The sequence below is a fragment of the Rhinoderma darwinii genome, chromosome 9 (assembly GCF_050947455.1).
Source record: "Rhinoderma darwinii isolate aRhiDar2 chromosome 9, aRhiDar2.hap1, whole genome shotgun sequence".
Lineage (NCBI taxonomy): Eukaryota > Metazoa > Chordata > Amphibia > Anura > Rhinodermatidae > Rhinoderma > Rhinoderma darwinii.
In genome coordinates, this window is record NC_134695.1 from 40,731,927 (window position 1) to 40,749,078 (window position 17,152).

Consider the following 17,152-nt stretch of genomic DNA (forward strand, 5'->3'; position numbering starts at 1 on the left):
ACACACAATGTCTGGGGCTTCCCCAGAGCCGGAGTCCCGGGCAGAGCGCTAGTATAGGCACTGCTCCGGGACTCTGTGGAATTTCCTGACATCGCTGTCCATATATGGACAGTGTGTCAGGGTCTTCCCCCGAGCGGAGTCCCGGGCAGAGCGCTAGTATCGGCTCTGCTCCGGGACTCAGTGGAATTCCCTGACATCGCTGTCCATGTATGGACAGTGTGTCAGGGTCTTACACAGAGCGGAGTTCCGGGCAGAGCGCTAGTATCGGCTCTGCTCCGGGACTCTGTGTAATTCCCTGACATCGGTGTCCATGTTTGGACACACGATGTCTGGAGCTTCCCCAGAGCCGGAGTCCCGAGCAGAGCGCTAGTATAGGCACTGCTCCGGGACTCTGTGGAATTTCCTGACATCGCTGTCCATATATGGACAGTGTGTCAGGGTCTTCCCCAGAGCGGAGTCCCGGGCAGATTGCTAGTATAGGCTCTGCTCCGGGACTCTGTGGAATTCCCTGACATCGCTGTCCATATATGGATAGTGTGTCAGGGTCTTCCCAAGAGCGGAGTCCCGGGCAGAGCGCTAATATAGGCTCTGCTCCGGGACTCTGTGGAATTCCCTGACATCGCTGCCCATACATGGACAGTGTGTCAGGGTCTTCCCCAGAGCAGAGACCCGAGCAGAGAGCTAGTATCGGCTCTGCTCCGGGACTCTTTGGAATTCCCTGACATCGGTGTCCATGTTTGTACACACAATGTCTGGGGCTTCCCCAGAGCCCGGAGTCCCGGGCAGAGCGCTAGTATAGGCTCTGCTCTGGAACTCTGGGGACGCCTCTGACATCGCTGTCCATACATCGACAATGATGTCAGGGGCTTCCCCAGAGCAGGAGTCCCAGTGATGTCAGGAGCACAGCTGGAGTCCCAGGAAGAGCAACTAGCACTCTGCCCAGGACTACAGCTCTGGTGTTGCCCCTGACATCTCTGTCCATATATGGACAGTGATGTCAGGAGCAGAGCTGGAATCCCAAGCAGAGTGCTTGAATTGGCTCTGCTCCGGGGACCACAGCTCTGGGCAAGCCCCTGACATCAGTGTGGTAGCATCTGCGGAGGGCACTGTGGCAGCATCTGCGGAGGGCACTGAGGCAGAATCTACAGAGGGCACTGCGGCAGCATCTACGTGGGCACTGTGGCAGCATCTACGGAGGGCACTATGGCAGCATCTACGGAGGGCACTGTGGCAGCATCTACAGAGGGCACTGTGGCAGCATCTACGGAGGGCACTGTGGCAGCATCTACAGAGGGCACTGTGGCAGCATGTACAGAGGACACTGTGGCATTATCTAGGGGTGTGTTGCATTATCTATAGAGGGCACTGTGGCATTATCTACAGAGGGCACTGTGGCAGCATCTACAGAGGACTCTGTGGCAGCATCTACAGAGGGCACTGTGGCAGCATCCACAGAGGGCACTGCGGCAGCATCCAAAGAGGGCACTGCGGCAGCATCCACAGAGGGCACTGCGGCAGCATCCACAGAGGGCATGCGGCAGCATCCACGGAGGGCACTGCGGCAGCATCCAAAGAGGGCACTGCGGCAGCATCCACAGAGGGCACTGCGGCAGCATCCACAGATGCTGCCACAATGCCCTCCGCAGATGCTGCCACAGTGCCTTCCGCAGATGCTGCCACAGTGCCCTCTGCAGATGCTGCCACAGTGCCCTCCGCGGATGCTGCCACAGTGATTTCAGGGGCTTGCCCAGAGCTGGGGTCCCGGAGCAGAGCCACTTCTAGCACTCTGCTTGGGATTCCAGCTCTGCTCCTGACATCACTGTCCATATATGGACAGAGATGTGAGGGGCAACACCAGAGCTGGAGTCCCAGGCAGAGTGCTAGTAGCACTATGGCACTATCTATAAAGGGGCTGCCCAATCTTGACATGTGTGTCTGCCAAACACTGCTAACTGAGCCGCCGGACTGCATTTATCGACACAAACTGGAAAACTGGATTGTTGAAATAAGCACGTGGAGAAATATCTCAAATTTTAAATCTAGCGGTATTATTATAGTAATGTATTATTATTATTATTATTATTATTATTATAGTAATATAGTGTTATAGTAGTTTAAATAACTAATTGATTAACAATAATTTTGTATTGTATCAAATTTGAAAGTAATGCGGCCCGACCACTTCACATTTTTTCTATATGTGGCCCACTTACCCGGCCGAGTTTGAGACCCCTGCTCTAGAAGTAATACCTTTATAATGCTAAATACAATGGAGAGTGCCACGATTTAACATTTTACACACGTAGAGGGACAAAATATGTCCATAGAAATTTATGGGAGTTGCATTAAGGATTTAATCATGTGCCTGAGGCCTAAGAGGTTTCCCTATCTCTGAGGCTTGACAGAGGCAGAACCCTTAGACTACATGCATACATTGCGGAATATGATTCAGAAAATACGCAGATAAACGCAGGTAATTCCGCAGAAAAAAATACACACTTAATATTGAATTTTTTGTATGCATATATAGATGCATATTTTACATTTTGATATGGAAACAGGTGTAGATCATCTTCTGTGGATTTTGTGCGATTTTGGCCGAAAAACCACACAAAATTCTAATGCAGTCTATCAGCCAGAATGTCCGCTGCGAAAAACAGATGGTAAAAAAAAAAGCCTATACTTATCTGTAGTCCCTCTGACATCCTGCAGCACGGGCTGGACGCAGAAGCATAGAGATCTGGGTAAGTATAACCTATCTTATCTCTGATTTCTAATTTTTGATGCAAAATCGCAGCTTTTCAGCAGCAAAAATCGCAACATATGCTTTTGTTGCGGGTTTTACCTCCCCATTGAATTCAATAGGGAAAACCCACAACAGAAAAGCAGCGATTCCAAAGCATAAATTGACATGCTGCAGAAGAAACAAAATGCACCGCACGTCAATATATGAACGTTTTTTCCACGTCTTTTTTACGCAGCGTATGGATCAGATTTGTTGTACTGTATTATGCTACGGATATTCCGCAATAAAATCCATTGCGTAAAATCTGCAGTGTTTACGCCACGTGTGGACATACCTTAAATCTGATTAACTGTGCTGCTATTGTATTACGCTGCGGATTTCCCACTGGAAAACCCGGATGACAAATACGCACGTAATACTCATCCTGTGCATGTGTTCTTGAGCAGCCATTTAGATTAACACACAGATGAAGTGTGGGGAAAATGTGTCTAATAATTTCTATTAAAAATTATTATTCCAGGAAGGTTATGTTGTCCTTTTGTATGTAAATATTTTATATATATATATATATATATATATATATATATATATATATATACAAATAAAAAAATACAGATGAACTTCTGGAGGCTCACAATGTAAGATATATGAAGAAAAATCTGCACATCCGCACTATACTGTCAGTTTCCGCATTATGTGATTTGCCTTTGAGCGCAACAGCAACGCATCTTCCTGCATGATACTGACCAGACCAAATGCAATGCTCTGCACAGGTTTTCTGATAGTTTCCAGGTCTGTCTTCAATTTCAATTTTACATTCTACACTAACTGAAAGGTATGTCAGTATAGCAGATAAACTAAATAAATATAATGAGAAAATTATGCAATTTCTTTTGTTTTAGTTTGCGGAACTTTTTTTATTCTACTGTAAACACAAATCACATTGCTCAAAATAAATCGGGTCCTGGTGTCTGACGGGCTCAATGGGCATCTCCTGTATAAATGACTGAAAAACAAAAACACAATTAATACATATCTGTAAATATATAGATAGCAATTTTGTGGACTAACAGGCAGGGGCGGATTAAGGGTACCATGGGCCCCGGGCACTTTTTCAGGTCTGGGCCGAAACCCCCCCCCCCCTTGCGAACTCCGAAGACGCTGTACCGTATATATTTGTAGATTTCTGTTTAGGCAGCCACAGACCTGGCATGGTTTTAATTTAGCTGTAAAAGCAGAATGAGCCATATAGAAGAAAGAAAGCAGAATACTTTGAGACACTGAAGTGGTCAGGAGCATTATAACCTTTTTTATTTTTACGTCAATGGAGTGGTGTGTGAAGGATTATTTTTTTGCGGGAGGAGTTATAGTTTTTATTGGCATCATGTAAAGTACCATATAATGGGTGAATTGGAAAAAACTGAGATTCCTCCATGGTTTTTTGGATTTAGTATTTACTGTATATATTTACCTTCTCTTAAGGTAAAAGTAGATTTAACATATACTTTTACCTTAAGAGAAGGTAAATATATACAGACCCAGAACCAAGCTCAGCACATATATACAGCCCCAGAACCAAGCTCAGTACATATATACAACACCAGAACCAAGCTCAGTACATATATACAGCACTAGAACCAAGCTCAGTATATAAATACAGCCGCAGAACCAAGCTTAGTACATAAATACAGCACCAGAACCAAGCTCAGTACATAAATACAGCACCAGAACCAAGCTCAGTACATATATACAGCACTAGAACCAAGCTCAGTACATATATACATCCGCAGAACCAAGCTCAGTACATATATACAATGGCAGAACCAAGCTCAGTACATATATAACTCCAGAACCAAGCTTAGTATATATATATATATATATATATATATACACAGCACCAGAACCAAGCTCAGTATATATATATATATATATATATATATATATATATATATATATTATAAACATATGTCTCAACAGGGAAAATTGTTATATGGGTTAGGTCACCAGCGAGTGCGGATTTAGACCTCCCTAATGTCAGAATAGAAACTCCAAAATACATTAGAAAAACACAGAGAATAAGGAGTCATGCACTATTAGAATATAGTTTGCCAAAGGCATAGAAAAATAAATTTTATTTAACAATACAGGTTACATATAGATTAAAAAGTAGACTACAAATCAGACAACTGTATACCTCCAAATAACGTAGGAGAACACGGAGGAACCACTCCTATATAGCGCAGTAAAAGGAAGAAAAAAACTTCCAACAGAAGATAAGGTGTGAACTGTTGCTGAGACAGAGGTAAATGGCAATGAATGATAACAAAAGCAAGAGGCCAAGATACGGTATCTAAATAGATCGTATCACAGGTACAGCCAAGCTCATAGTAACATTAATAAGAAGCAAAGTATGAAATAGGCATTATCAGTAACAACAGTCATGCTTGCATGTATACAAAGCATCAAGTAGTAAATTCAGAGGTCACTAAGCCTAAATAAGGCACACAGATCTTCCCAGAGTATAAATATAAGAACTAGGTAAATCAATATAGGGCACGGCAAGTAACATTACTAACCCATGTGGTTCCTGTGATCCGGTAACTTTCCAAGTGTATATATATATACACACACAGTACCAGAATCAAGCTCAGTACATATATACAGCACCAGAACAAATACAGTTCAGTACAGAGATCATTTGCAAATTCAGTTAAACCCCTGCCATATAAATTTGTACATCATAAAACGACAGCTCCCAGTATAGCCTGAACAATGGTTAGGATATGCTGGGAGTTGCTGTTTAACAAAAAGAATGCTACCATCCGTCATCTTGCTGCAGATCATACAGTCACTACAGTACTCATCAGTCACAGGTAGAATAAACATTTATATTGAGTTACTCACCGGTGACGCCTCAGATTCTTTTTCGTTCTTTTTCTCTTTTCTTCTCCATCCGGTCCAGACTGCTATGATGACTTGTCCCGGGAACGGCCCATTTCTGTAGTTTGCAGCTCAGATGTCTTCGGCTCTTCACTTTTCCAACATTTCCGCACCTGTAAACGAAGATAAAATTATCATGATGCCACACTCTATGCTTCTAACTATAATAGTATCATACAATGAATATTATAGTACTATACACTGTACTCCTGAATATAATAGTACTATACACTGTGCCCCTGAGTATAATAGTACTATACACTGTGCCCCTGAATATAATAGTACTATACACTGCACCCCTGAATATAATAGCATTATACACTGTACTCCTGAATATAATAGCACTATACACTGTGCTCCTGAATGTGTGTGTGTGTGTGTGTGTGTGTGTGTGTGTGTGTGTGTGTGTGTGTGTGTGTGTGTGTGTGTGTATATAGGAGACAGCATATCTATAGCACTACAACCCTACAAACTATGGATAGGACTAGATACAGTGGCTCAGCACAGTATCACACATGATAGGATTAGATACAGTAGCTCAACAGACAGTATCACACATGATAGGATTAGATATAGGGACCAGCTCGCTGACATTGCGGCTCCAGTGCTGGACCCAGAAAAGGTAAGTATAAGAATTGCTTTGCTTTTTTATGTGTTACTAATTATTTTTGTGTGTTTGTGTTATTTTACAGGTTCGGTTGTTGGACTACGTCGGATTCGAGGACTACTTCAATGACAGCGTTTTTTTTATTTTCAATATAATGGTTAATGAGGGTTGTGTTTGTTTTTTTATTTCAATAAAATATTTTTTCTATGTCCTTGTATTTTTTTAAACTTTACTATTACCGCCTTATTAATAGCTGCTGGCTGATTGACAACATCCATTACTAAGGCGAGGCTTAATGTTAGCAGGCAGAGAGGGTAACACTAACCCCCATTACCCCGGTACCCACCGCCACCAGTGGTACTGGGAAGAGCCGGGTACGAACCAGTACCCGACCATCTGTAGTGATGGTCAGATACCGGGTCAGCCACAGGCTGGTAATATCAGCCTGGGAAAGGCCAAAAACAGTGACCCTTCCCCCGCAGGGGCAGAAGCGCCCAACCCGAAGGTCGGACAGGCGAAGGGAGAAGTCGAGAACCTGGCATACAGACAAGGTCCCAGGTAAGAACTATAACTTGGTGGTGAACATCTCTTCTCATACCTTGAATTCTGCGGAACTCTCAGTTCTTCAAAAAGGTTTATCCTTTTGTCCAACCACCTCGTGTAACTCGTTTACCTTGGAACAAGAACTTAACAGTTTTTATAGAAGTTTAAGATTGAAAACACATTTTGGTCTCTCAGATGTTAATATTAATCCTACTGTATCCACGGTTACCCCCACACCACTATCTATCGATAAACTAGGCTTACGTAATCGCAGTCGTTTTTCTCCACCCAGAATATATCATGCTACAGAGGCATTCATAGATTTGGTTAAGAGGGACACCCTATCCCTTCTGGCGGAGTACAGATTGGGACGATACCCACATAAACATAATCTATCTAGAGTTGAATCAGATGCCCTTAAATCTTTAAGTAATAACAAGGAAATCATTATTAAACCAGCTGAAAAAGGCGGAGCGATAGTGGTGTGGTATAAAAAAGACTATATTACAGAGATAGAGAGACAACTGTCTGATGTCAATACCTACATTAAAATTGATAGCGACCCAACAACCAAAATTCGTGCAAAAATTTCTGTTATCTTGGAAGATTTCAAAAAACGGGACACAATTGATGATAAGACATTTAAATTTCTATTGAACCCTCATCCTATAACACCTGTTTTTTATATCTTACCTAAAATCCACAAATCCCTGCATAATCCACCTGGCAGACCCATAGTAGCTTCAACTGACTCTATTCTTTCACCGTTGTCCATCTTTCTTGAGAAAATATTAAAACCTCTAATCAAAACTACAAAATCCTTCATCTTAGATACAGGTCATTTTCTAAGTAAAATAAATGAGCTCTCAAGGGTGAATTCCACGTGTACTTTAGTTACCTTAGACGTTAATAGTCTATACACTTCCATAACCCATCAAAAGGGAATTCAAGCTGTCACACATCTCCTCAATTTAACCACGATGAATACAGATTCAATATCCCTGTGCCTTCAACTACTTTATCTGATCCTACATGAAAATGTCTTCCTATTTGGTGATGACTTTTATGTGCAGTTTTGCGGGACAGCCATGGGCTCTAATGTAGCTCCACCTTATGCTAATGCATATATGTCTCTCTTTGAGGAAGAATATATATACACAAATTCCTTATTTTTACAACATGCCATATGCTGGCACAGATATATTGACGACATTTTCTGCATTTGGGATGGTCCCCAAGGATCTCTAGATAATTTCTGCAACTTCATCAATCAGGTTAGAGAGGAATTAAAATTTACCATGAGCTTTAGCAATGAGAGCATTAGTTTTTTGGACACCACCATCACAAAAGATAATGATGGTTTTTTGACTACTGATTTGTATTCCAAACCTACGGATAAAAACAGTCTGCTACATTATAGGAGCAGTCATCCAAGAAGCACGTTACGATCTTTACCAAGATCACAGTTCACAAGAGTCTCTAGGATTGTTTCTAACATCGACATTAGAACTACTAGACTACAAGAAATGTCTACAAAATTTGAGGAGAGAGGTTATCCTAAATCATTGTTAACACAAGAATTAGATAGATCACTTGCGACCAACAGCGCCACATCACTTATAAAAAAACCTAAACAGAATAGATTTCCGTTAGTACTCACGTATCACCCAATAATACCCAAACTATACCAGAACATTCGGAAACATTGGTCAACATTACATACTGCTTATCCTCAAATCACTGAATTTGCTAACCCAGTGATGATGTGCTCCAAAAGATCATCTAACATTCGTGACCGTCTCATTAGAGCTGATATTGGCAGTTCTATAAGGGTCCCCAGACAAACTTTTTTACAAACCAAACGTAACGGCACTTTTCCCTGTTTGCATTGCGCAAGTTGTTCTAATATTATCAAGGGTGACAAAATTCAACACCCACACAGTAATAGGACCTTTTTGATAAAAGGCTTTTTCACATGTGATTCCAATTTTGTGATCTATCTAATTAAATGTCCTTGTGGTCTTGTCTATGTGGGTGAGACCACACAACACATCAGGGATCGATTGTCTAGTCATAAATCCACTATACGATGCAAAAAAACTTGGCTACCCCTTCCGGACCATTTTGAGAAATTTAATCATAATCTTTCTCAACTAAAATTTCAAGTTATCGAACAGCTACATAGACCCAGGAGGGGAGGCAACCATATCAATTTACTAAAAAAGAGAGAATCGTACTGGATTCATACACTAGAGACTCTGTCTCCTAAAGGTCTCAATAGAGAATATGATCTTCTTTCCTAGATATTGTTCACATTTCTATTTCAGTTTTGGTATTCCCGTTTATAATATATATTTAATTTTTTCCAGGCTCGCTAGAAAAACACGAGATCGATTAGATGACCAGATACAGGTACCATAAAACCGGTTCACCTTTTTTTCCCCTCTTTTCTTTTCTTTCCTACTTTGTTTCCTTTTTTCCTCTTTCTATATGTGTCTCCTCCTTCTTTTCTGGATTATAACATTGTACTTCATGTAAAGATGTTTTATTATTATTATTTCTTTCTTCCTTCACTACTAATAAAATTCATTTGAAACCACTCTACATACTATTCATATATTCATATATTTATTATAATAAAATTAACTATAATCTTTTTTCAATTGTTTTACAATATGCACGATCACACTGAGCTTAATCCACATATACATCGTTTTTATATGTAACTCATTAGGATTTCTGTAGTTATATACCTAACTAATATACATATACTGTCCTACTATTCTATTGTACTATATTGATTATCACAGTATCGTAACATCATCCTGGCGTCATTTGACCTTTAGTATCCATCTTAAATCCAGCTTGCGTCTCAAACACACACTGTTGCCAGGCTGAGTGCGCTTGCGCTGGAGTGTTACTTGCGTTCCACACACCGGATATCCGGTATCGCCGGGCTATATCAACATCTCGTGTAGGGACTCCAGCATCAGACATTACTCTGACATTAGAGCGTCTGGCACACGCCGCTGCAGCCTGTACCAATAGTACCACTACATTCAGGTATGCTCGCTTGTTGATTTAATCATTTAGTTATTTTTTTCATTCATGCATTCATGTGTTCCTGTCCTTTCCCCACCTTTTTCTCCTCTTCTGCTTTACTTGTTTGACTCTGTGCACATTGTAACACCGGTATTTTATGGTATGGTCTCAAGTGACTTAGTAGTAATACCCCCTTCTTGGTATAACTTCTTCTTCTAAATACCTATCGTCATAATTAAGTGACATGATGTTTTCTTTGAGCTATATTGTCTCTATCTTCATAGAAGTTTTTCCTATTATAAAATTCTTAAACATGATATATAAGCTACATTTAACTGAATATATTATGGATATCTACATAATACTTATTTGACATATATATTGTCATAATACTTACCGTTACCACGATGATGCATATATTTATTGTTGATTATGGCAATTTTCTGTACCTTTTACTATTGCTAGAAAAGGATCTTGCAATTACATTGTTTTCATATGTAATGTTATTTTTCATTTGTTTATTGTGTTTTGATGCATTACTTTGTACAGTATATGTAGTATATGATTATTATTTTTTCTATAGCGATTGTGATAAAGGCCTAGGTTGGGCCGAAACGTCCAGAACGAAATCGCCAAAAATCGTATGACGAAATTTACGAATTAAATACAATAAAATTATTTTGAAAATCAAGGATTACTAGAGTGCTTTCAGGTTTATTCTTTGGATCTATTATAGTACTATACACTGTACTCCTGAATATAATAGTACTATACACTGCGCCCCTGAGTATAATAGTACTATACACTGTGCCCCTGAATATAATAGTACTATACACTGCACCCCTGAATATAATAGCATTATACACTGTACTCCTGAATATAATAGTACTATACACTGTACTCCTGAATATAATAGCACTATACACTGTGCTCCTGAATGTGTGTGTGTGTGTGTGTGTGTGCGTGTGTGTGTGTGTGTGTGTATATAGGAGACAGCATATCTATAGCACTACAACCCTACAAACTATGGATAGGATTAGATACAGTGGCTCAGCACAGTATCACACATGATAGGATTAGATACAGTAGCTCAACAGACAGTATCACACATGATAGGATTAGATATAGGGACCAGCTCGCTGACATTGCGGCTCCAGTGCTGGACCCAGAAAAGGTAAGTATAAGAATTGTTTTGCTTTTTTATGTGTTACTAATTATTTTTGTGTGTTTGTGTTATTTTACAGGTTTGGTTGTTGGACTACGTCGGATTCGAGGACTACTTCAATGACAGCGTTTTTTTTATTCTCAATATAATGGTTAATGAGGGTTGTGTTTGTTTTTTTATTTCAATAAAATATTTTTTCTATGTCCTTGTATTTTTTTAAACTTTACTATTACCGCCTTATTAATAGCTGCTGGCTGATTGACAACATCCATTACTAAGGCGAGGCTTAATGTTAGCAGGCAGAGAGGGTAACACTAACCCCCATTACCCCGGTACCCACCGCCACCAGTGGTACTGGGAAGAGCCGGGTACGAACCAGTACCCGACCATCTGTAGTGATGGTCAGATACCGGGTCAGCCACAGGCTGGTAATATCAGCCTGGGAAAGGCCAAAAACAGTGACCCTTCCCCCCCTGGTAATGCTACGCTGCTGCTGTTATATCTGGCGGGGTCCCCCCCATTTTTCATAACAAGCCAGCAGCAGCAGGTTAACATTACCAGGGGGGAAGGGCCACAGTTTTTGGCCTTTCCCAGCCTAATAATACCAGCTTGCGGCCGCCCCATTGCCCGACCATCACTACAGATGGTCAGGTGCTGGATCGTACCCGGCTCTTCCCAGCACCCCTGGTGGCGGTGGGTACCGGGGTAATAATGGGGGTTAGTAATAGCCTCTGTACCGGCTAACACTAAGCCTCGCCTTAGTATTGGATGCTGTCAATCAGCCAGCGTCCATTACTAAGGCGGTAGTAATAAAGTTTAAAAAACAAACAAAGACATATAAAAAATATTTTATTGAAATAAAAAACACCCAGACAACCCTCATTAACCATTTTATTGATAATAAAAATGCCGTCATCTAAGTAGTCCTGGAATCCAACGTAGTCCAACGACCGAACCTGTAAAAAAACACAAACAACAAAAACAATTAGTAACACGTGTGGTAGGCTTATATACAGGGCCCATCAGACAGGATCACACATGGGCCATGTATCTAAGCCTACCATGTGCTTATGTAGGATGCTTAGATACAGGGCCCAGCAGACAGAATCACACATGGGCCTTGTATCTAAGCCTACCATGTGATTGGCTTAGATACAGGGCCCAGCAGACAGCATCACACAATCTGTGATTCTGTCTCATGGGCCCTCTAAGCCTGCAACATCGTAGGCTTAAAGGGATTGTCCAGTCCCTAAACATTGATGGCTTATCCTCAGGATAGGCCATCAATAGCTGATGGCTTGGGGTCCGTCTCCCGGGACGCCCCAATCACCTGTTTTGAAGGGGCCGCAGCACTCGTACGAGAGCTGCTTCCCCTTCATTTCACACTGTGAATCGCCCACACGGATTCAGGGTGAGCAAGTGACCGGAATGAAGGGAAAGCACCAGCTCTCGTACGAGCGCTGTGTCCCCTTCAAAACAGGTGATTGGCGGGGGTCCTGGGAGTCTGACACCAAGCCATCAGCTTCAAGCAGAAGGGGTATCAAACTTACCCTGCTCTTCAGCCGCGGCGGATGTCCTGACTCAGGGTGGTGGTGACGTCATGCGCTGCGCACCGGAAACAGGAAGGTAAGTACTGTAGTTTCTATAGTAACGGTCTGCGGCTCCCGTTACTATAGTAACGGGCCGCGGCTCCCGTTACTATAGTAACATTTTTATTGTGTAGTGCGTAGTGTAGTGTATAGCCACTGGTTGGGTGAGCGGTCCCACTCCACTCCGGTTCTCTGGACCGGCTGTAATTTTAACAGCCGGTAAGGGAGAACCGGGGCGAACTGGGCCTCCTTCCAGCCTCGGGCCCCGGGCACTTGCCCATATTGCCCTCATTGTAATCCGCCCCTGCTAACAGGTTTTTCATTGTAATTGTTGCCTATGAATTTGTTTTACCTTCATTAATTTATATGTGTATTGCACCAAGTGTCAGTGAAAAAGCTATGTATTTCTCATAAAATTCTGAAATACCCAACAATCAGATTATGCCACATTTGTTCAACTGTTAAAAATGTTTTTCCGTCTGAAAGTTTTAAAACTGACCTTTTCATGAACGAGAAGTCCACTAAGAATTTTTTTCCTGTCAAAATATATTTTACTCAAGATGAGGCAGAAAAATTGTTAAATGCCTGCATAAAAATAGCAAAATTGTAACTATGACTATTATATCTGATAGATGAACTTTAACTGTATATAATTTAATTCTTCTGTCATACAGTAATCTAGACAATGTCTAATTTTACTCTATTAGGATAAATTCAACCTGTATTGTGCCCTACACACAGTATAATGCCCCCATATTCCTCCCCACACAGTATACTGCCCCCATAGTGCTTCACCACAGAGTATAATGCCCCCATAGTTCCTACCCACACAGTATAATACCCCCATAGTGCCCTTATAATGCCCCCATAGTGTCTCCCCACACAGTATAATGCCCCATAGTGCCTCCTAAGAATAATTAAATAAATACCCACAATAATTGTACCCCCTAAATTATAAAATTGTCTACACTGTGTCCCTCAATAATAAAAAAGCCCACACTGCTCCCTTGGAATAATAAAAATGGCAACACGGTCCCCCTGAATGTGTTCCCTTAATAAAAATTGGCCCACAATGTGTCCCTGAATAATAAAATTAATCACAACAGTGCACCTTTAATAAAAAGTATCCACACTGTGCACATTTAACAAAACAATGCCCACTGTGTCCCCTGAACAATAAAAATGCCTACATTATGCCCCTGAACAGTAAAAATACCCGCACTGTTCCCCCTAAATAAATTAAATGCCCACAATGTTCTTCTTAATAAAACAAATGCCACATACTGTGCCCCTGAATAATAAAAATGCCCACATTATGCCCCTTAATTTAAAAAAATGACAAACACTATGCCCCCTTAATAAAAAAAATAATAATAATAAAGTTTGCCCACACATGAGAACAACAAATACAATGTAATCCTGGAAGGGGGGATTTGGTCAGCATCCCACCTATCCCCAGTAATGCAAACCGGCTGTTATTTTAACAACCAGTAGAAGTGGTGAGAACAGGCTGCATCCCACCTTTGCATGTTCATAAACAGTCCTCTGTTCCTATTTAGAGTGAAATCCACTTACTTTATGAAATATTCAGCTTTTGGCTGCCAAGCCCAGCAGCCATGTTGTTTCTTACTGACTTGTCTACCAGGGGGTCCCTGCCTCAATTGCTTAGCTAGTGCTATGACGTACACAGTTTTGTGTAAATAAATTACAAGTTGCAGCATCACAGGAAAGAAGTATTATTTGTGCCTGCATTTTCAAGCAAAAGTATTTCTGCTCTCTTGGCAAAGTGACCACCACGTTACACTGAAACCTAATCACAGAGCATGTGGTCACCAAGCCGTCAAATGGGCTGCAGGCGATATCCATTGTAAGTGCATAAACTATTAATGCTAAAGAGGCAGCAGCACTTAGGTACAGGGGAGTAGCTAAGGACTCATGGAGCATGGTGAAAAAGTTATTGTCTGTCATGCTGAGAAGTCAGCCCTCATGTGTCTGTTCAGCATAACATATATGCACAGTGGAGTCAGTGATTAATACAGATTTGTCCTTCCTCACCTTTCCTATCTCAATATATCATGAGATGTTTAGCAAGAGATTACCAACGTTGAAAAAACACGATTTTGCAATACTCTGTCACGAGATGTCTATGCTATATGTGTCTATGCATGGCCACCTAGTGGTTGTGATGTGAATTGCGGCCTGAGAAGGGATTTGCTAGCATGTCGTGATATTGTATTTAATTAGTTGCATGAGAAATTGGAATCCTTAACCAAATTCATCCAAAGGTAAGGGTGAACACATCTTTAGCTGCTGCCTTACTAGCAGCAGCTAGTAGTAGCTAGATTAGCTACTGTATTTAAAGGATCAGGGAGCTGGGGAGTTGGGTGCTTCCAAGCCTCACCAAGCTTGGCAACGGCAGGCCGCAGATCAGGACACCAAGGAGGAGGTACAGGCTGGGAGATTCTCCTCGGCACTGCTCATAATCTCCCACCCCACTGCACAGCGTCTGTCTGCTATGGCCCGCCCATAACTTTTAGCTGCATACAGCACTACTAGAAGCTCTAGCAGTCCCGTCAGGAACCCCTTGTCTTAGAGGCATGGCCACAACTGCGACCGCTGTGAGCAGTTTAGTTACATGGAGAAAAGGAGTAGACTATAAGAGAGTAGAGTTCAATATAATTGTCACGATCTGTTGGTATGTGGACCCACTAGGCCACACCGCTATAGCTGGCCAAACAACAAGTCAATATAAAGTCAGAGCACAAGGGTACCTGTAATAGTCCAGACAGTAGCAACGGCTTAGGCACAGATGGGACCTTGGCGGCAGGTGATTAAAAAATGTGGCAGATGACACCAGACGTGGTGTAAGTCAGCAGGCGTAGTGACGGCACAACACGACTCCAACACTAGAGATGGCACAGTAACAAATACAGCACGGTATACAGGATACAGATAGCAGGGCATGGGAACACAGGGAACAGGATACGACTAAGGGACCATTTTCAAGACTAACAGAGGAATACAAACAACACTCAGGCAAGGAGTAAAAGGGCAGAGCCCTTCTTATAGTCCAGGGTGTTCATGGGCTAATTAGGAATGTTTTACATGTGCGCGCACTTGCCCTTTGAGGCCGTGAACGAGCGTGAACGCGCACCCTACGGGACACAGGAGAGCTCACAAGTCCATGGCTGCGGCCGTCGAGAGGTGAGTAGTCCTGACGGTCCGCGGCCGTGGATGTTGCAATAATAAATTAACATTTACATTTATGAAAAATAAGCATTAATGGCAGTGATTTTTGCAAGGGGCAGAATACTAGATAATCGTAGGTCAAATATGTCATATAAAATAAAACCTTAATATCCTACAGACATGCTAGACGTGTGAAATTAGTTAATTTCAAACAATGACTAGTGAAGCAAACAAGAAAATATCGATTTTTAGATTGATTGTTCCATATATTCTTCGTATTTCTGGCCTACAGGTTTTTACACTATCCTTCAAGAGGTATACCAGAATCAAACTTTAGTCTCTAGAATGTTTGCTGATTTGGAATATGTTATGGAAAGTGCATTCATTATTATTCAACACAAAATGTCCTTCACAATCTTTGCAGCAATTCATTCTAATTCTCCATAACTTAAAGGGGTTTTCCCACGAGGGGACCCGCACCTATCTCTAGAATGGGGACCACTTCCAGACTTTATGGTCAGGAGTTACGAAAACAGCTGAGCTAGGCTGTTTCCGTAACTCCCATAGTAGTGAATAGCAGTTTTGCGATTTCCGTAACTACCATTCAGTTCTATGGGGCTTATGAAAACAGCGTAGCTCAGCGAGCTACGCTGTTTTTACATGCATGGTCGGAAATCAGTCGACACACAAAGAGGTAGAACGGGGTTTAGGAGCCCTGTTCTAAAGATAGGTGCGGGTCCCAGAGGTGGGATATAAGTTTTATGTGTATCCTGGTTTGTTTGACTTTCCTATGCATTTGGTCTGCTGCCAAGCTGTTGTCTTACCCTGCTATGGGATAGTATTCAGATAGGGTCAGTGAGTGCTGTTGATTCTGTCTATTCATCTGTTAACTGCTTGCATGGTATTCATTTGCCATCCACTCCATTTATGCATAGTCTCCATCTTCTACTGCCTTCTGTGTTCGGTTCCGCTTATCCACTGGTGAGTTACTTGTGCCTCTTGTTTTCTGTCAGTATTGATGCTTGCTTCACCTAGATGATTGTGACTGTCTGGTTTTGCAGTCATGAGCACCACCAGCGGTGTAACACATTGGTCCTTAAAGATAAGGCGAAAGGCAAATCCACTGGCGTGGATGATTTGCCACTGGAAGTTTATCTAAGATATGAAGACAAAATACTTCCTATTCTGTTAGCCACTTTAAATGCAGGTGAGCAAGAACATTCCCTACCAACTTCCTTCTATTATGCTACTCTAATAATTTTGCCTGAACCAGATAAGGATTGCTTTGGCTGTGGGTCCTACTGATGCATATCCCTATTAAATATGGATTA